General features: G+C 38.7%; 1 pseudogene; it reads right to left on the reverse strand.

Moving 5' to 3' along the window:
* Positions 1 to 1,757: 1,757 nt before the first annotated feature.
* On the reverse strand, positions 1,758 to 16,468 carry LOC116534993 (annotated as a pseudogene).
* Between the last annotated feature and the right edge of the window lie 5,497 nt (positions 16,469 to 21,965).

Consider the following 21,965-nt stretch of genomic DNA (forward strand, 5'->3'; position numbering starts at 1 on the left):
AAACAGAAACTGGACCCCTTCTTTACACTTTATACAAAAATTAACTCCAGGTGGATTAAAGATTTAAACATAAGACCTAATGCCATAAAAACCCTAGAAGAAAGCCTAGGCAATGCCATTCAGGACATAGGCATAGGCAAGGGCTTCATGAGAGAAACATCAAAAGCAATGGCAACAAAATCCAAAATAGACAAATGGGATCTAATTAAAGTTAAGAGCTTCTGCACAGCAAAGCAAACAATTATCAGGCAACCAACAGAATGGGAAAATACTCATCTGACAAAGGGCTGATTTCCAGAATCTACAAAGAACTTAAACAAATTTACAAGAGAAAAACAAACAAACTCATCAAAAAGTGGATGAAGAATATGAACATTTATCAGTGAATAAAAGAAGACATTTATGCAGCCAACAAACATACGACAAAATGCTCATCATCATTGGTCATTAGAGAAATACAAATGAAAACCACGTTGAGATACCATTTCATGCCAGTTAGAATAGTGATCATTAAAAAATCTGGAGACAACAGATGCTGGAGAGGATGTGGAGAAATAGGAACAGTTTTACACTGTTGGTGGGAGTGTAAATTAGTTCAACCATTGTGGAAGACAGTGTGGAGATTCCTCAAGGATCTAGAAATATAAATATCATTTGACCGAACAAGCCTATTACTGGGTATATATCCAAAGGATTATAAATCCATCTATTATAAAGACACATGCACACGTATGTTCATTGTGGCACTGTTTACAATAGCAAAGACTTGGAACCAGCCCAAATGCCCAACAAAGATAGACTGGACAAAGAAAATGTGTCACATATACACCATGGAATACTATGCAGCCATAAAAAAGGATGAATTCATGTCCTTTGCAGGGACATAGATGAATCTGGAAGCCATCATTCTCAGCAAATTGACACAAGAACAGAAAGCCAAACACTACATATTCTCACTCATAAGTGGTTGTTGAACAATGAGAAATGAGAACACATGGACACAGGGAGGGGACCATCACACACTGGGGTCTGTTGGTGGGTGGGGGGGGTTAGGGGAGGGACAGGAGGTGGTGGGGAGATTTGGAAGGAATAACATTAGAAGAAATACCTAATGTAGGTGATGGGAGGATGGAGGCAGCAACCCACCATGGCATGTATATACCTATGTAACAATCCTGCAAGATCTGCACGTATACCCCAGAACTTAAAGTAAAATTTTAAAAAAGGAAAAAAAGGTTAATTACATGTTGTATTTTTTGTTTGTTTTAATTCTGTGCTTGATGAAGTATTGAATATCAAGCAATTCATTTTAGTGCATCTCTATCTTTACATTTGTTCTTAGGTTGCCTAAAGTATTTAAATGCAAATACAAAAAAATTGAGTGCAGCAAAAATAATGAAAACAAGCATCTGGTAACTTTACAAATAATGGAATGTGAACTGATTCTGTCCTTATCCAGAGTAAATTAGGTTACAACTTTGTCTAAAGGAATACTTCTGCAGCTGTCGTCAAAGACGTGTACTTTGAGATTGAGTATTCCATAGATATACATAGTTTAATGTGCAGTATCCATGAGATATCTGCTTCTAGCAAAGCCTTGTAAGTGCTCCAAACCTTAAAGTGTCCAAAATTACTTGTGACTGGACCCAGTGTACCAGTGGTCCCTTTTATTCCTCACCAAGACAAACCAATATGTAGGTAGTTTTCTTTGCTTAGATATGGAAGTAGTTTTAACACTGGCCCTTGTGAAACCACAATGTACCAAAAGTACTACACCAAATATTTATAACTTGTATAAAAATTCCACATCCCCATATTGGCCACCTCGAGATGAAAACAGATAACTACCTAAATATTAACTGGCTTTAATACCCTAACATTAAACATAAAAACCACATGGGAAATATATAAATTCAAATAGAAGTAACATAAACGTGTCATAAATCATAAACAAAAAACTGTTTGTGGCACATCATGAATGAGAAAATGTTCTACTGTGTAAATTTTAGAATGAGGCAGGCAAAAGTTGCAAGGCCAGTTAATTTTCCCCTACTTCTATTGCTTCAGCTTCATCTCCTTGGCTATCCGATGTTCACATTGTGAGTTGTCTCTCAGTAATTGCATTATTAGTGTGTTGTCTTTTTATGACAATGTATCAAGTTCAGCAATACCTTCATTGAAAGCTGTCTTTGCAAGAGAGCAGGCTATCTCTAGGGAAGTTCAGAATCTTATAATAAAACACAGAGTAGTTAAGAGCCAGCCCTAATCTGATAGGATGTGTTGGCTGTATTTCCTTTTTGCTGATTTCAAAACTTCTTGGAATGCTTGTTGTGACTGATCCACAATCCCTTTCTAGTCATCACCAGCAGCAACCTCAGCCAAGTAATGGTAGTAGCCTCCTTTCATTTTCAAATAGAGGACTTTGCTTTCTGTTTGTGAAGTACTGGGGACCAAGTACTTTTCCAAAGATGACAGTACATCATTGCAGATATCTCCTAGCTCCATCTCAATTTTCTCTTTGTATCCTAGAGGTCTAAAGGGCTTTTCAGTGCTTTCCTTTAAACCTCTCTCAGATTCTTTTCCTTCTAGATTCTAGTGACTCATCTGTCCCCACTTTATTTCCATGGCCCTTCAAAGCTGGGTTAATTGGTAGACTCTATCCATCCCATTCCCATTCTGAATCAATCTTGACCCTACCTTGAGGTGGCACTCAGGTTGAGTAACAGTATCAGTCACACAATCCAGTGGGGCTTAAGTTTCATAGACCAGATATAGGACCTATAGGTTCACCTCTGACTGCTGGGCTCCTACATACCCCTATACTTTCACCTATGACTCCTTTGTTGAGGGGATGATTGTATCCTGCTTTATCTTGCAATGCTGGAAAAGATGTAATTCTTAGGTACACTACCCAATAGAGCAAGTATCTACATATGAATAATGTCCTAAGTTCTCCTAAGGAAAAAAGTTCCAAGCAGACAAGTGTTGCTAATTCTGAGAAATTCTGGCAAACACTTAGAAAATTCAGAAGTATAAACAAGTTTATTTCCATTCAGTGCCTCATAGTCTAAATTAAGTTGGCGCTGTGCCCAAATAACAAATGGTTTATTTACCAAAAGTATGAGTTTTGTATCAGTTTTTGGAACTTGATGATGCATTTTCATAGAATTTGTATAAAGATCTACTCATTCTTTAGAATGTATTTTAAATATTAACCAGCATCGAAGCTGTTCTTAATCCCACCAGAGAAGCTAGATCTTTTTATTCCCATAACACTTTGTATGTACCTCTACTAACACTTTGCATTGTAATTCTTGTTTATAGATCTGTCCTTTTGAAGGCAAATTCTTAAAGTATGAAACTGTCTTTTTTTCGTTTGCATTCGTAGAAGATGATATACTGTCTCCTCACCAATAAAATGTCAAATTATGTACAAATAGCTTAATGTGCCCACAGAATTTTTGTTCTGTAACTTTCTAAATAAATGAACATGGGTAAGTTACTTAAACTTTTGTAGTTGCATTTCCTAGACTATGAACTAGAGATAAAAACCATTTTCATGGGATCACTGTGAAAATATTTAATGAGATAACCCAAGTGAAAGTTCCTGAAACAGGGTACAATCTCAATTAATATTTGTTGCATCAGAGTGATAGAAATTAATGTTATATATGATGGCCATTTTCTCAAGTATGGAGGTAATACGAAAAGAGAGAAGGAAATTGTTCTACTATAAGGACACATGCACACGAATGTTCATTGAAGCACTGTTTACAATAGCAAAGACCTGGAACCAACCCAAATGCCCATTGATGATAGACTGGACAGGGAAAATGTGGCACATATACACCACGGAATACTATGTAGCCATCAAAAACGATGAGTTCGTGTCCTTTGTAGGGACATGGATGAACGTGGAAGCCATCATTCTCAGCAAACTGACACAAGAACAGAAAATCAAACACCACATGTTCTCACTCATAGGTGGGCGTTGAACAATGAGAACACATGGACACAGGGAAGGGAGCATCACACACTGGGGTCTGTGGGGGGGAAACAGGGGAGGGACAGCAGTGGGTGGGGAGTTGGGGAGAGATAGCATGGGGAGAAATGTCAGATATAAGTGGTGGGAAGGAGGGCAGCAAATCACACTGCCATGTGTGTACCTATGCAACAATCTTGCATGTTCTTCACATGTACCCCAAAACCCAAAATGCAATAAAAAAAAAAGAGAGAGAAGGAAAGTAAAATTTGCCTACAGGACATCTGCAAGTTATATTTTATGTTAATTTGGGATTTGATTATATCAATCAGTGATTTAGTACAAAAGAGAGACTTGAAATGGTAAGATTAGATAGGCAGAAGGCGCAGATCAGGGAGAAAAGAAAGAGAAAAATAGCTGAGAAGTAGGAAATACGTAAAAAAGCCACAGAGACTAAAAGATCAGAGTTATAGGAGGACAGTGTGATTATTTTGTGTCAAATTCTGCTGATGAACCTATAAGGAGAAATATTGAGAAATGGTCCCTGAAAATGGCAAGAAAATCGTCAAGTATATTCTTCAATGTACATATTTTTTTAAAGTTTCCTTCAAAAAACAACTATCATAAGCTAGGTGCCTACACTAACTAGAGGTAGTTTCTTCCAGGAGATCTCATTTTTTAGTGCTTTTCTTTCCATCCTCTTGGTAAATATTTGGAAAAGAGTCCAATGACAATCTTGTTAGAGCAAGATGAAAATCTAGGGGCTCTTCTGCATAATCTAGGTGTTCTAGGATGCCTCAGCTATTCTGGAACCATGAGACATTAACTGTCTCAGGGAAGGACCAAAACACAGAGAAGCAGTTTGATAGCTAAAATATAGTTTATAGATGACAGTGTGTCCTTGGTAGGAGCATGGGTGGAGCTGGAGGCCATTATTCTTAGCAAACTAATGTCAGAACAGAAAACCAAATACCTCATGTTCTCACTTATAAGTGGGAAAGAAATGATGAGAACACATGGACACATGGGGGAACAACACACACTGGGGTCTATCAGTGTCAGAGGGCGGAGTGTGGGATGAGGAAAAATATCAGGAAAAATAACTAATGAGTACTAGGTTTAAAATCTTGATGACAAAATATCTGTACAATAAACCTCCATGACACAAGTTTACCTATATAGCAAACCTTCATATGTACCCCTGAACTTAAAAGTTAAATAGCAAAGAAAATAATAAAACTAAGCCCTGCTGGTGAAAATTTTAAGAAGAAATACAATCTCCAAGTGTATTTCCTGCTCTTAAAAATATTTAATTAATAAAGTAATTAATTTTTTTTCTTTTTTTTAAACTTATTTAACTTTAGGTGCGTGCTATAGCTGGTATTTCTCCGCATGTTATCCCTTTCTTTTAAGTTGATGGTCAAACAAGAAAGTGTCTCCAGAAACCACAGAGCCTACTGAGGCACTTCCTAACACCAAAACAATAACAACAACAAAAAGGGCACTAAAACAATCACTACAAGAAGATAATTACAATCACATCAGATAAGGAAACATTATTAAATCTAGAAAATAATTAAAAGCAGTGACAAAATTTTCTTGCTCTTTCTGTCTAAAAATGTGGGTTTCTTGTGGAGTGGCTAATTTTTTAAAAACCAGAAATTGAAAGGACAATAAGTCAGTGAATGATTAGCTTACAAGTTTTTTTCTACTCATCATTAACCAGTCTTCCCTTTTCCCTAGGCTATAGACAGCCATAAAAAGGCAGAAAAAACAAAGTGCATAACAAAAAAATAAATAAATATTTGAGAGCCAACTGTAGTAGGCATTTAAGACATTTCACTTAATCCTCACAATATTGTGAAAGAATTACTATAATTATTTTACAAATAAAGAAACAGGCTCAGAAGTGTGAAATGACTGATGCGTAAAGTCACACAGGTGACTGAGCTAGGATTTAAGTTCAAGCCTATGCTCTACTATACTGCTTTGGCTTGCTAAAACCCTTCAACTTGAGATTCTTACTAATATAGCTTTATCTTCTAGTTTTAAATTTACACTTTTAAGTCTGAAAACCTACTGAATAATAAAAGAACCTAAAATTATTCTCAATTTACTTGCCAAAACAGGAGGTGTAATAGAGCATTAGAAAATTCTTCTAGCCTGGGCAATATAGTGAAAAAACAAAAAGAAAACTAGCCAGGCATGGTGGTGTGCTTGCCTGTAGTCCTGGCTACATGGCAGGCTGAGGTCAGAGGATCACTTGAGCCCAGTAAGTAGAGGCATCCCTTTAGGTAATCATAACATTCAATACCTGAAATTATTGTTAATTCTAATTAATGTTAATTCTAACTGGCAATGATAGCTAGCAATAAAAAAACACATTGGAAAAAAAACAGAGAGTAATTATAATCAACTGATTTTCTTTTTTTTTTTTTTTAATTGTACTTTAAGTTCTGGGGTACATGTACAGATCTGGCAGGATTGTTGCATAGGTACACACATGCCATGGTAGTTTGCGCTCTCCATTCCCCTGTCACCTACATCAGGCATTTCTCCCAGTGTTATCCCTCCCCAACCTACCCACACTCAATTGCCCCTCCCCTAGCTCCCACCCCCCACATACCCCAGTGTGTGATGTTCTCCTCCCTGTGCCCATGTGTTCTTATTGTTCAACAGCCACCTATGAGTGAGGGCATATGCTGTTTGCTTTTCTGCTCTTGTGTCAGTTTGCTAAAATGATGGTTTCCAGATTCATCCATATCCCTACAAAGAACATGGATTCATGGTTTTTTTATGGCTGCATAGTATTCCATGGTGTATATGTGCCACATTTTTTTTAACCAGTCTATCATTGATGGGAATTTGGATTGGTTCCAGGTCTTTGCTATTGTAAACAATGCCACAATTGACATACATGTGCATGTGTCTTTATAACAGAATGCTTTATAATCCTTTGGGTATATACCTAGCAATGGGATTGCTGGGTCAAATAAAATTTCTACTTCTAGATCCTTGAGAAATCACCACACTGCCTTCCACAATGGTTGAACTAATTTACACTCCAACTAACAGTGTAAAAGTGTTCCTATTTCTCCACATCCTCTCCAGCATCTGTTGTCTCCAATGACCAGTGATGATGAGCATTTTTATCGTATGTTTGTTGACCTCATATATTTCTTCTTTTGAAAAGTATCTGTTCATATTCTTTGCCCACTTTTGAATGGGATTGTTTGTTTCTTGTAAATCTGTTTTAGTTCTTTGTAGATTCTGGATATTAGCCTATTGTCAGATGGGTAGATGGCAAAATTTTTTTCCATTCTGTTGGTTGCCAGTTCACACTAATGATGGTTTTCTTTTTTTTTTTTTTTTTTTTTTTTTTTTGCTGTGCAGAAGCTCTTAAGTTTAATTAGATCCCATTTGTCTATTTTGGCTTTTATTGCCATTGCTTTTGGTGTTTTAGTCATGAACTCCTTGCCTGTGCCTATGTCCTGAATGGTTTTGCTTAGATTTTCTTCTAGGGTATTTTATAGTGTTTGGTCTTATATGTAAATCTTTACTCCATCTGGAGTTAATTTTAGTGTAATGTGTAAGGAAGGGGTCCAGTTTTTGTTTTCTGCACATGGCTAGCCAGTTTTTCCAACGCCATTTATTAAACAGGGAATCCTTTCCCCATTGCTTGTTTTTGTCAGGTTTGTCAAAGATCAGATGGTTGTAGATGTGTGGCATTGCCTCCAAGGCCTCTGTTCTGTTCCATTGGTCTGTATCTCTGTTTTGGTACCAGTACCATGCTGTTTTGATTACTGTAGCCTTGTAGTATAGTTTAAAGTCAGGTAGCATGATGCCTCCAGCTTTGTTCTCTTTGCTTAGGATAGTCTTGGCTATGTGGGCTCTCTTTTGGTTCCATATGAAGTTTAAAGTGGCTTTCCCCAGTTCTGTGAAGAAGGTCATTGGTAGCTTGATGGGGATAGCATTGAATCTATACATTACTTTGGGCAGTATGGCCATTTTCATGACATTGCTTCTTCCTAACCATGAGCATCGAAAATTTTTCCATCTCTTTGTGTCCTGTCTTATTTCCTTGAGCAGTGGTTTGCATTTTTGCTTGAAGAGGTCCTTTACATTTTTTGTTAGTTTTATTCCTAGGTATTTTATTCTCTTTGTAGCAGTTGTGAATAGGAATTCACTCTTGATTTGGCTCTCTATTTGTCTGTTATTTGTTTATAGGAATGGTTATGATTTCTGCACATTGATTTTGTGCCCTGAGACTGCTGAAGTTGCTTATCAGCTTAAGGAGATTTTGGGCTGAGATGTTGAGGTTTTCTAAATATACAATCATGTCGCCTGCAAATAGAGAAAATTTGACTTCCTCTTTTCCTAATTAAATACTATTTATTTCTTTTTCTTGCCTGATTGCTCTGGCTAAAACTTCCAATACTATATTGAATAGGAGTGGTGAAAGAGGGCATTCTTTTCTAGTGCCAGATTTCAAAGGGAATGCTTCCAATTTTTGCCCATTCAGCATGATATTGGCTGTGGTTTTGTCATAGATAGCTTTTATTATTTTGACGTATGTTCCATTGATACCTAGTTTATTGAGGGTTTTTAGCATAAAGGGCTGTTGAATTTTGTCAGAGGCCTTCTCTGCATCTATTGAAATAATGTGTTTTTTGTCTTTGGTTCCATTTGTGTGATGAATTACATTTATAGATATGCACACGTGAACCAGCCTTGCATCCCTGGGATGAAGCCTAGTTGGTCTTGATGGATAAGCTTTTTGATGTGCTGTTGCATTCAGTTGGCTAGCATTTTTTTTTGAAGGTTTTTGCATCTATGTTTATCGTGGATATTGGCCTGAAGTTTTCCTTTTTTGTTGAGTTTCTGCCGGGTTTTGGTATCAGTATAATGTTGGTTTCATAATATGATTTGGAATGGATTCCCTCTTTTTGTATTGTTTGGAATAGTTTTAGAAGGAATGGTACCATCTCCTCTTTGTACATCTGGTAGAATTCGGCTCTGAACCCATATGAACCTGGACTTATTTTGGTTGGTAGGCTATTAATTGCTGCCTCAACTTCAGCCCCTGTCATTGGTGTATTCAGAGATTCAACTTCTTCATGGTTCAGTCTTGGAAAGGTGAAAGTGTCCAGGAATTTTTCCATTTCCTCCAGATTTACTGGTTTATAGACAAAGAGTTGTTTGTAGTAATTTCTGATGGTAGTTTGTATTTCTGTAGAATTGATGGTGATATTCCCTTTATCATTTTTTATTGCCTTTATTTGATTCTTCTCTGTTTTATTTTTTATTAGTCTTTCTAGCAGTCTGTCTGATCTTTTCAAAAAACAAGCTCCTGGATTTATTGATTTTTTTGAAGGGTTTTCTGTGTCTCTATCTCCTTTAGTTCTGCTCTGATCTTAGTTATTTCTTGTCTCTGCTAGATTTTGAGGGTTTTTTGTTTGTTTGTTTGTTTGTTTTTTATCTTGCTCCTCTAATTCTTTCAATTTGACAATAGGTGTTGGGAAAAACAGGAAAGCTGAAAGGACTTAGAGTGCCTACCTAAATTGGTTATGAGTAACACATAAATGAGGAACAAGAAACTGCAGAAGGCCACAACAGGCCTCTGAGGAGGAAGGCCGCTCCATGCATCATGTTCCAGTGCAGGGTGAACTCAGCTCTGTTACAATAAACATTGTGCTCAATGACGTAAAACCCCTTTGTAGCACTATGACATAGCCAAATTTGTAGGCTCCTTGTAAGGTCCACAATGCATCAGCTGTACATAAATAATAAGCTAAATATAACCACATGTTCTTGTTTTGTGAAACTCCCAAACCACCACTGCTATCAATCCTTAGAATGACACACCAGTTTCGGCTCACTGATTCAGTTCTGGCTCACTGATTCACTTCACCATCATGTCACAATGAGATCAAAGTGATTGTAACCAATAAATAATGTGGATGATCAGAGCTTGGGACCTTCACTGTCTCCTCCAAAGTAATGAGTAATGCACCCCTGGTCCTACTGTCTGTCTTAATCTGTCTTTTTCTCATTCCTTCTTTGCCACCAAACTCAGGGTGCCCACAGGTGATGTAGGGCTGGCTCCCTACAGATAGGATGTCAATTTGAGATCTTTCCTCACTTCTAATGCAGGCATTTATTGCTATAGATTTTCCTCTAGATACTTCTTTAAATATGTCCCAGAGATTCTGGTATGTTGCGTCTTTGTTCCCATTGGTTTCAAAGAACATTTTTGTTTCTGCCTTCATTTCATTATTTAGCCAGTAGTCATTCAGGAACAGGTTGTTCAGTTTCCATGTAGTTGTGCAGTTTTGGGTGAATTTCTTAATCCTGAGTTCTAATTTGATTGCACTGTGGTCTGAGAGACTGTTTGTTATGATTTCCATTCTTTTGCATTTGCTGAGGAGTCATTTACTTCCAATTATGTGGTCAGTTTTAGAGTAAGTGTGATGTGGTGCTGAGAAGAATATATATTCTGCTGATTTGGGTTGGAGAGTTCTGTAGATGTCTATTAGATCTGCTTAGTCCAGATCTGAGTTCAATTCCTGGATATCCTTGTTGATTTTCTGTGTTGTTGATCTGTCTGATATTGACAGTGGAGTGTTAAAGTCTCCCATTATTATTGTATGGAAGTCTGTTTCTCTTGCAGGTCGTTAAGAACTTGCTTCATGTTTGATTTTCAGTAGCTCTGAAAAAAAAAAGTAAAAGAAATAAAATAATTTGCTTTATGTATCTGGGTGCTCTTGTATTGGATGTATATATATATTTAGGATAGTTAGCTCTTCTTATTGTATTTATCCCTTTACCATTATGTAATGCCCTTCTTTGCCTCTTTTGATCTATGTTGGCTTAAAATACATTTTACCAGAGACTAGGATTGCAACCCCTGCTTTTTTTTGCTCTCCATTATTTGGTAAATCTTCTTCCATCCCTTTGTTTTGAGTCTATGTGTGTCTTTTCATGTGAGATGGGTCTCCTGAATACAGCACACTGATGGTCTTGACTTTTTATCCAATTTGCCAGTCTGTGTCTTTTGATTGGGGCATTTAGGCCATTTACATTTAACATTAATATTGTTATGTGTGAATTTGTTCTTACCATTTTGTTACTGACTGGTTGTTTTGCCTGTTAGTTGATGCCGTTTATTCATTGCATCATTGGTCTTTACCATTTGGTACATTTTTGCAGTGGCTGGTACTGGTTGTTCCTTTCCTTGTTTAGTGTTTCTTTCAGGAGGTCTTGTAAGGCAGGTCTGGTGGTGATGAAATCTCTCAGCAATTGCTTGTCCATAAAGGATTTTATCTCTTCTTCACTTATAAAGCTCAGTTTAGCTTGATATGAAATTCTAGGTTGAAAGTTGTTTTCTTTAAGAATGTTGAATATTGGCACCCTCTCTCTTCTGGATTGTAGGGATTCTGCTGAGAGAGCAGTTGTGAGTCTGATGAGTTTCCCTTTGTGGGTAACCTGACCTTTCCCTCTGGCTGCCTTTAGCATTTTTTCCTTCATTTCAACCCTGGTGAATCTGATGATTATGTGCCTTCAGGTTGCTCTTCTTGAGGAATATCTTTGTGGTGTTCTCTGTCTTTCCTGGATTTGAATGTTGGCCTGCCTTGCTAGGTTGTGGAAGTTCTGGATAATATCCTGAAGAGTGTTTCCCAGCTTGGATTCATTCTCCCTGTCACATTCAGGTACACTGATCAAGTGTAGATTAGGTCTTTTCACATAATTCCATATTTCTTGGAGGCATTTTTCATTTCTTTTCTCTCTTTTTTCCCTAATCTTGCCTTCTCATTTTATTTCATTGAGGTGATCTTCAATCTTTGATATCCTTTCTTCTGCTTGATCGATTTGGGTGTTAAAACTTGTGTATGCTTTGCAACATTCTTGTGCTATGTTTTTCACCTTCATCAAGTCTTTTATGTTCTTCTCTAAGCTGGTTATTCTAGCAACCATTTTGTCTAACCTTTTTTCAAGGTTTAACTTCTTTGCATTGGATTAGATCTGAACCGGAGTGCTGGTGTGGGGAAATTCCCCAATCCTCCAGTCAGTTGCACTTTCTAGGTAAGGCAGTGCCCTACCCTACCTTTAGCTCAGAGGAGTTTGTTATTATCCACCTTCTGAAGCCTACTTCTGTAAATTCAACAAACTCATTTACCATCCTGCTTTGTTCTCTTGCTGGTGAGGCATTGTGATTTCTTGGAGGAGGAGAGGTATTATGGTCCTTGATGAATTCATTATTTTTGTGCTGGTTTCTTCTCATTTTTGTGGATTTATCTACATTTGACATTTGAAGTTGGCGACTTTGGTTGGGGTCTCTGAGTGGACATTCTCTCTGTTGATGTTGAAGCTATTTCTTTTTGTTTTTAAGTTTTCCTTCTAACAGTCATATCCCTCTGCTGTAGGACTGCAGGAGGTCCACTCCAGACCTTGCTTGCCTGGGAATCACCCGTGGGGGTTTCAGAACAGCAAGGATTGCTCACTGATCTTTCCTCTGGTAGCTTCATCCTAGAAGGGTACCTGCCAGATGTCAGCCAGAGCTCTCCTGTATGAGGCATCTTTTTGGTTATACAGGGGTCAGGGAGCCACTTCAGGAGGCAGTTTGTCCCTTGTCTGCCTGTAGAGGCGCTGTCGGGCTGTCACAGACTTAGTCCAGAGGCTGTGTAAGCTTCCTCTGGCTTTTGTTTACAGAGGCAGGTTTAGACCCACCTCAGCAATGGTAGATGCCCTTCCCCTCACTGAGTTTGATCGTCCTGAATTGAGCTCAAACTGGTGTGCTGGCTGTGAAACTCTCAAGCAAGAGGGCTTTAGTTTGCTGGTGTTTGTAGGGGTGGTACCTGCACAGCTGTATCACCTGTCTCCCTGTTTCAGCTCCCCCTGTTTCTGGGGAGTGGGTAGCTTTTTCCCACAGGCACTCTTGGTGCTAGTCAAAACATCCACCCAGATCTGTGCTGACACCATGGCACCAGCTGGAGCTGCTGCTCAGATCTGTGCTGTTAACTCACAGTGCTTTTCAGTCTGGTGGGGATCTCCTGGTCCGTGGGTTGCAGAGGCCATGGGAGAAGCGCAGTATCTGAACTGGAGTTCTGGTGTGGGGAAATTCCCCAATCCTCCAGTCAGTTGCACTTTCTGGGTAAGACAGTGCCCTACCCTACCTCGGTTTGCCCTCCTTGGGCTACACCTGCTGTCCAACCAGTCCCATTTAAATGGACCTGGTACCTCAGTTGGAAATGTGGAGATCACTTACATTCTGTGTCTCTCCTGCTGGGAACTGTGCTCCACAGCTATTTCTATTCAGCCATCTTGCCAGGTAAATTTTTAATAAAAAAATTTAAGCATATACACAAGTGGAAAAAATAGTATGATGATTTTTTTTATCTTCCCATTACCCGGTTTTGACATTTATCTGCACATGGTAACTGTATTTCCCCTTCACTAACATCTTTTGCCTGGATTATTTTATAGTAAATCCCAAACATCATCTCATTTCATCCCCAAGTATTTCAGTACATATTTGTAAAAGATAAGGATTCTTTTTTCCCCAATATTACCACAGATTAAAAAGTTAGCAGTAATTTCTTAATATCATGAAATATCCACTTAGTATTCAAATTTCTCTGATTTTCTTATATTTACAGTTAGTTTGTTTGAATTGGGATCCAATCCAAAATCTAGAGATAATATTGGATTGATTTGTTTGTTAACTCTCTTTTAACCTGTGAATTACCAGTGGTGGGCAGAATAATGACCCTCCCTGCAAAAATTCTTACATTCTAATATCTGAAAGCTGTGAATATGTCAGATTGCATGGCGAAGAGAAATTAAGGTTGAAGATAGAAATAAGGTTCCTAATCAGCTGGTATTAAGGACATTACCCTCGGTTATCTGAGTAGGCAAGATGTCATCAAAAGACTCCTGAAAAGTGGAAAAAGGAATCAGAAGAGAATGATATCCTGGAATGGTCACCCAAACACTGCCTCCAGCACCCTCTGGTTCAGAGTCCAAGATCATAGCTCTTGTGAGAAAAGACACACACACACATACACACGTGTGTGCACACATACACACACACACACAAACATATACAAACATAACTAATATAGAGTTCATAATAGTTTCTAAAAGCACTTTGCCCTGCACTAAGCCATTGATCCTCCCTGAAACCCTGAGAGGTGTGATGAGTAAAGACTATTATCATTTTACACATGAGCAACAGACAGGCTCAGAGAGGTAAATTGGCTTACCCCAAGTCACAAAGATATCAGATCTGTCTGACTCCAGACTTTCTGCATTTTTTTGGTATTCCACCCATGTCTTTCCTATGCCTCTTATGTGCCCACATACGGGCCCAAGTCCACCCCAATTCCTGAGCCAATCCCCATCAAGACAGTAGCTCAGTCAGCAGCTTTTGTCCACCAAGAAATCAGACTTGAAATGAAGATGTATTGCCAATCAAAGTGTTGCCCAGAGCACTAGGAAATAACAGCCACCACTTATTGAGTGCCTGCCGAAAATTTTTTCTAAGAACTTAGATCCCTTACACTATATTTTTACACTTTAAAGAAGGAAATGAGGTTTAAAAGATTATTTACTTGACCAAAGTGACACAACAAATATGTGGAAGATCCAAGTTTCAAATTCAGATCAGCATAACTGCAAACTGTTCTTCACCTATACCTCCTATGCTGCCTTAACCCATGTGATTCTAAGCACCACATGGCCTCCAAGTGACAGCTCTTAGTCCTCTTCACTAGAGGATCAGGGGAGAAAGGTGACTAACAGATAACTGGAAAATACTAGACATCCAGATGGGTTTGGGGACCATGAATGCTAAGTGGGACCAGGCAACATGGGGCTGGGAAGTGATTCCAGCAGCATTGACTGCCCAGGACAACAGCAGCAGTGATCCTTGACTTGGGATTCTCTGGGGAGCATAGAGGAAGGACAGGGACAAGGAGGGTTGATGGTATTGCCAAATGAAATGTTGAAGAAATGGACCAGGGAGTCCAAGCTGTGAAAAAAGTCAGGATGGGATGGATGGACCAGGAGAGGGTCCCTGGCCTGAAGCCTCTGTTAGGTCCAGGAGAAGGTGGGAAGGAGAAACTGAGGGAGAGAAGAATAAGACTAGAAAATGTGACAGGTGTCTGTTAGGCAGAGAAGAGACATTAAATTGTAAGATATCTGAGGTAGAATGCTTTTGGGTGTGGACTTATCTGGGTATTAGGGGTTGAAATGGAACAGAGATGAAGTTTTAACAGGCTTTTATTTGGAACAGGGGCAACCAAAGCTTTATCTTAAGAGATGAATTTTGGCCAGTGAAAACCATCCTGTCCCTGAGTGATTCAGTCTCAGTCTTATTAGGTAGAATATGGTGCTGAATCTTTCCCAAAACAAGGTTGACCTGAACTCCTTTATGCCAAACTCTCTACCACAGTAAATTGGCATGTGAGTCCCTTACATGGCATGGCATGCAGCAACAATGGCCAGAGGCTTTCTTTGATCATGTTGTGGACAGGATGCCCCCAGAAAAGTAAGGAGCCAATAGGTCTATTTAGATAAATCAGGACATAGGTAGCATCAAAAACTTGGAATAAAATGGAACTCAGAAGGAGACCTCAGTCCTAGCCCTGCCTTGGTAATAGACTGATTTGTTACCTTGTGTAGTCCCTTCTGCCTGGGTTTAATATTCCCATTCATACTAGGATGAATTGGATGAAATGACTCTAAGTACCTTTCCAGGTCTAAATTCTTAGGTTCTAACAGGGTCAGCTGAGACGTCAGTCACCACCTGCGGAAGTCTGACCTGCAAACCCCAACACAATGATGGATGAATGAATGCACTCTAACACCATTACAGTGATACAAGTGGGCTAAGGATGGCCATTGGCTGCTTTCAGAGGATGAAATGCAGCCAATCAACCAAAAACCTCTGTCCATCCACATATTTATTCATAATAGAGGTTCTAAGTCAACACATTTGTGGATAATTAGCATGGCTGAAAGAGTGGATATACAAATGATAAAAGCTTTAGGTTCCAGGCCCAGAGTAAACACTATTTTTTTTGAAAGATCTCACATATTTATTACTGAACCCAGCCAACCAAAGCCTTCTTTTCTTTCTTTCTTTTTTTTTTTTAACATGAATAATGGAAGCACCGAGGGTTATACCAACTAATGCCTTCATAACAGATGCGGAGAGGAAACTCTGTTCAAACTTTTTCAGAGAGTAGTGAAATTTTTCAGCTCGATTTAGTAACATGATTGTGACCTTCAGACTGCATAAATATGTGTGCCATTCTCCTGTGTAATTTCTTATAGACCCATCTTGGTTCTTCTCCAATGTCTTCTTTTGGAGTTGCACCTGATTTTATTACCATTTTTCATCTGAACCCACTGGGGAATGGGACCATTTTGCTTTTGTTTCTTGGTCAGAAGTCGCTTAATCCTGAAAGTCTTGTGAGAAGACATGGCAAGAAATGGAGTAAAGCACACACCACAATGGCAGAGAAAGGAAGAGAGGAGAGCAGTAAACACTATTAATAGGTAATTCCCCTTTGATCCTCTCCAGAGAGGGCCACCCAGCACAAAATTAACATGAGTAAACAGAGTAGAGACAAAGGAATGTGGGGTAAACAGACTTAAACTGGGAAAAACCTCTTATTGTCCTTCTCTTCTCCCTAACTTAATGGACCAGCTGGCTGCCTTTGGCCTGCCCCAATAAAACCTTTCAGCCTTCCCAAAGGTTTGAGACTATATTCTATAACTTTTCCTATTATATCTTTAATATGTACCAGCCACCCCAAGTGAATATCAACAGCCAACTGTATAAGAAATGTGTTCTAATCTCTGGCAAGTTATTAAAGAGATATGAACAGGATCACACAGGGATTAATCACTTTATTTTTGAAGCTGTAGTGTTTATTGTAGTTCACTTCTCTGGTTGGCAGGGAATTGCTGCTGAGTTTCTTCATATTTGTTGAACAACCTGTTGAATAATATATTGGAGACTTCTAAGAGCCCTAGGTTGGTTGAACAGCCATCATATTCTCAGGCTTCCAGGAAAAACTGAGACTACATTTCCTCCCTGTCTCCATCTTCCAACCCTGAACTTAAGCAAAAGAAAGATGAATGTGTATAAATTGGCATTTAGAAGGTGGATTAAATAGATGAATCAGAAAACCTCATCAATCTTCCAGTAATTACCCTTCATCTAGAATTCCAGCATAGCCTTAGGTCCTCCTTTCCCAGTCAATACTGTCCCTATGCTGTGGCTGATCATGACCCATCCTGCATAATGCTTCTGTGGAAATTAAAAAATGAATTTAGAGAACCTCTGGGGCTTCCTACTAGTGTACAGGAGAAAAAATTATCAAAGGCAGGACCTGGAATTAAGCTGAATGTCTGCCAGCTCCTATTCCCTTGCCAATAACTACTAAAGCATAGAGTCAGAGGAGGGAAAGATTGAGCACCATAGCAATTTTCAGCCACAGTTGTACCACTATTTGGCTGTTGCAGTGCTTGGCATGGTGTGGTTTGTGAGGAAGGTTAGGAGGAGGGGGAAGGAACTGTGTCTGATTGCATCTCTCTCATGAGGTAGAGTCAGAGCAGGCCTGAATAGTCTAGAAAGCCCAGTAACTGATGTCAACGATGTAATCAGAGAGACTGCAACCAGAACACAAAGCACCAAGGCAGCATGCCGGGGGTAAACCTGGGTCTTAGCACTTGCTCAGTCACTGTAAACCTTAAGGTCTAAGGAGGATCAGTGGGAGAATGGAGATCAAGATTGCAGAGTCTCATCATAGCTGGCCATTAGAGAAATGAAAATCAAAACCACATTGATATACCATCTCACTCCAGTTAGAATGGTGATCGTTAAAAAATCTGGAGACAACAGATGCTGGAGAGGATGTGGAGAAATAGGAACACTCTTACACAGTTGGTGGGAGTGTAAATTAGTTCAACCATTGTGGAAGACAGTGTGGCACTTCCTCAAGGACCTAGAAATAGAAATTCCATTTGACCCAGTGATCCCATTACTGGGTATATACCCAAAGGATTATAAATCATTCTATTATAAATATGTTCATTGCAGCACTGCTTACAATAGCAAAGACCTGGAGCCAACCCAAATGCTCATCAATGGCAGACTGGATAAAGAAAATACGGCACATATACACCATGGAATACTATGCAGCCATAGAAAAAAGATGAGTTAATGTCCTTTGCAGGGACATGGATGAATCTGGAAACCATCATTCTCAGCAAACTGACACAAGAACAGAAAACCAAACACCACATGTTCTCACTCATAGATGGGTGTTGAACAATGAGAACACACGGACACAGGGAGGGGAACATCACACACTGGGGTGCGTTGGGGGTGGGGGGCTAGGGGAGGGATAGCAGGGGGTGGGGAGGCTCAGGAGGGATAACATTGGGAGAAATGCCTGATGTAGGTGACGGGAGGATGGAGGCAGCAAGCCACCATGGCATGTGTGTACCTAAGCAACAATCCTACAAGAACTGCACATGTACTCCAGAACATAAAGTATAATAGTAATTTGGGGAGGTGGGGAGAGATAGAATGGAGAGAAATGCCAGATATAGGTGAAGGGGAGGAAGGCAGCACATCACACTGCCATGTGTGTACCTATGCAACAATCTTGCATGTTGTTCACATGTACCTCAAAACCTAAAATGCAATTAAAAAAAAGTATAATAATAATTTTTAAAAAAGGATTGTGGAGCCTATAATGTGCATCCCAAAAGGATGCAATTTGAGAAAATGTAAATTAGGAACAAGGATGGGGATGCCCTGAGGACATGTCATAAACAGCCTTGAGATATTTATGAGGCATCAGATGCCTAATGTGTGCATCTCTTAGTTGGCTTAAATGGCCAGAGCAAAAATGGAGTACCTCCTATTACCGACATATATATGCTTTTCTCTAGTAGTGAATGGCTCTGGACTTCTTTTTTGATTTGCTGGATTTATTGAATCTAATGTGTCCTTGAGTGTTCTTGAGATGAAAGGTGATATTTCACAAGCTTTCCTCTGGCCCCTATTTTTTTATTGCACCAGATATTGGAGCTGGCTAAGGTGCTAGTGGAAATCCAGAATTCTTCCATTCTGCTCTCCAATTCTGCATCTCAGTTACCTGGAGCTAATCACAGGGCTAAAAGATGGTCATGTGCTCTAAGTAAACCAGGTAGTGAAGCCCTAAGTGGCAGGTAAGTTAATATGTATAGACAATGACAGTTGGAAACAGAATGTCATGGGATTTGTTTCAAAAGCTGTTATTCGACTCTAATCCCAGCACTTAGGGAAGCCAAGGTGGGAGGATGACTTGAAGCCAGGAGTTTGAGATAAGCCTAAGAACATAGTAAGACCCTCATCTTTACAAACAAAAAAAAAGTTAGCTGGTCATTGTGGCTTGCCTGTTGTCCCAGGTACTCAGGCAGGAATATCATTTGAACCACGAGATGAAGGCTGCAGTGAGCCATGATCACTCTACTGCACCCTAGCCTGGGTGACAGACCAAGACCTTGTCTCTAAATAAATAAATAGCTTTTATATTTTGTCTCTTTCTGATCTTTCTTCATCACACCCCCCCTACACACACACACACACACACACACACACACACACACACACACCCCATTTCCCTGTGTATCACAGAGGGAAATATGTTAGAAGGCATCAGTCCAAATGCAGGGCCGTCAACAGTCCTGGCAAGTTATATATATATATATGTATATGTACATGTATATGTATATGTGTGTGTGTGTGTGTGTGCATGTGTGTGTACATATATATATATATATAACTTTTTTAACTTTTAAAAAAAGTTATATATATATACTTTTTTTTTGAGACGGAGTCTCACCCTGTTGCCCAGACTGGAGTGTAGTGGCGCTATCTCGGCTCACTGCAACCTCTACCTCTGGGGTTCAAGCAATTCTCCTGCCTCAGCCTCCCTAGTAGCTGGGACTACAGGCATGCACCACTGTGCCCAGCTAATTTTTGTATTTTTTTTTAGTAGAAACGGGGTTTCATCAGGTTGGCCAGGCTAGTTTTGAACCCTGACCACCCATCTTGGCCTCCCAAAGTGCTGGGATTACAGGCATGAGCCACTGTGCCTGGCCTGGATGTGTTTTCTTTCTTTCTCTTCTCTGATTGCTTTGGCTAGGACCTCAGTACTATGTTAATAGAGGTCATGAAAGTGGGCATTCTTTTCTGGTTCCAGTTCTCAGAGGGAATGATTTCAAGTTTTCCCCATTAAGTATAATGTTAGCTGTGAGTGTGTCATAGATGGCTTTTATTACCTTGAGGTGTTTCTTTTCTATGCCAATATTGCTAAGGGTTTTAATCATAAAGTGATACTGGATTTTGTCAAATGGGCTTTGTCTGCATCTATTGAGATGATCATACAATTTTTGTTTATACTTCTGTTTACGTGATGTATCACATTTATTATCTTGCATATGTTAGACCATCACTGCATCACTGGGATAAAACCCACTTGATTGTGGTGTATTATCTTTTTGATATATTGTTGAATTCGGTTACCTAGTATTTTGTTGAGAATTTTTAAATCTTTGTTCACCAGGGATATTGCTGTGTAGTTTTCTTTTTTGGTTTAACTCTTTCCTAGTTTTGATATTAGAGTGATACTGGCTTCATAGAATAATTTACAGAGAATTCCTTCTTTCTTTATCTTTTGGAATATTGAAAGCTTTCCCCAAAAACACCCTGGATTTTTTCTTGTTATTGACAATTTTTTAACTACTGTTTTAATCTGGCTATTTGTTATTGGTCTGTTTAGAGTTTCTATTTATTTTTTATTTAATCTAGGAGGGTTGTATGTTTCCAGAAATGTGTCCATCTCCTCTAGATTTTCTGGTTTGTATGTGTAAAGGTGTTCATTGTAACCTTGAATGATTTTTTGTATTACTGTGGTATTGGTTGTAATGTCTTCCATTTCATTTCTAATTGAGTTTACTTGGATCTTCTCTTTTCTTTTTTTGGTTAATCTCACTGATGGCCTATCAAGTTTGTTTATCTTTTCAAAAAAAAAAAACAAACAGGTTTCTGTTTTATCTTTTGTGTTTTTTGCTTATTTCTTTCAATTTCATTGAATCTGCTCTCATCTTTGTTATTTATTTTCCTCTGCTGGGGTTGGATTTAGTTTGTTCTTTTTTTTTGAGTTCCTTGAGGTGTGACATTGGGTTGTCCATTTGTACCCTCCCCAATTTTTTGATGTAGACATTTAATGCTATGAACTTCCCTCTTAGCATCACTTTTGCTGAATCCCAGAGGTTTTGATAGATTATGTCAATGTTATCATTCAGCTCAAAGAATTTTTAAATTTCCATCTTGATTTCATTGTTGACTCAAAGCTCATTCAAGAGCAGATTATTTAATTTTCATGTAATTGTATAGTTTTGGGGGTTCCTTTTGTAGTTAATTTTCAGTTTCATTCCACTGTAATCCAATAAGATACTTGATATTTTATATAATTTTTAAAGATTCATTGAGCCTTGTCTTGTGACCCATTATATGGTCTATCTTGGAGATTCTTCCATGTGCTGAAGAAAATGATGTATATTCCTTAGTTTTTGGATAAAATATTCTGTAAACATCTGCTAAGTCTATTTGTTATAGGGTATAGCTTAAGTTCATTGTTTCTTTTTTTGTTTTTTTTTGGTTTGTTTGTTTGTTTTTTGACTTTCTGTCTTGATAACCTGTCTAGTGCTGTCAGTGGAGTATTGAAGTCCCCACTATTATTGTGTTGCCAACTATCTCATTTCTAATAGGAATTGTTTTATAAATTTGGGAACTCCAGTGTTAGGTGAATATAAAATTAGGATTGTGATATTTTCCTGTTGGACTAATCCTTTTATCATTATTTACTGTCATTGTTTGTCTTTTTTCCCCCTCTTCTCACTTCAAAGTCTGTTTTGT

Source organism: Sapajus apella, unplaced genomic scaffold (assembly GCF_009761245.1).
Source record: "Sapajus apella isolate SASKATOON/1434 unplaced genomic scaffold, GSC_monkey_1.0 scaffold91, whole genome shotgun sequence".
Taxonomy (NCBI): domain Eukaryota; kingdom Metazoa; phylum Chordata; class Mammalia; order Primates; family Cebidae; genus Sapajus; species Sapajus apella.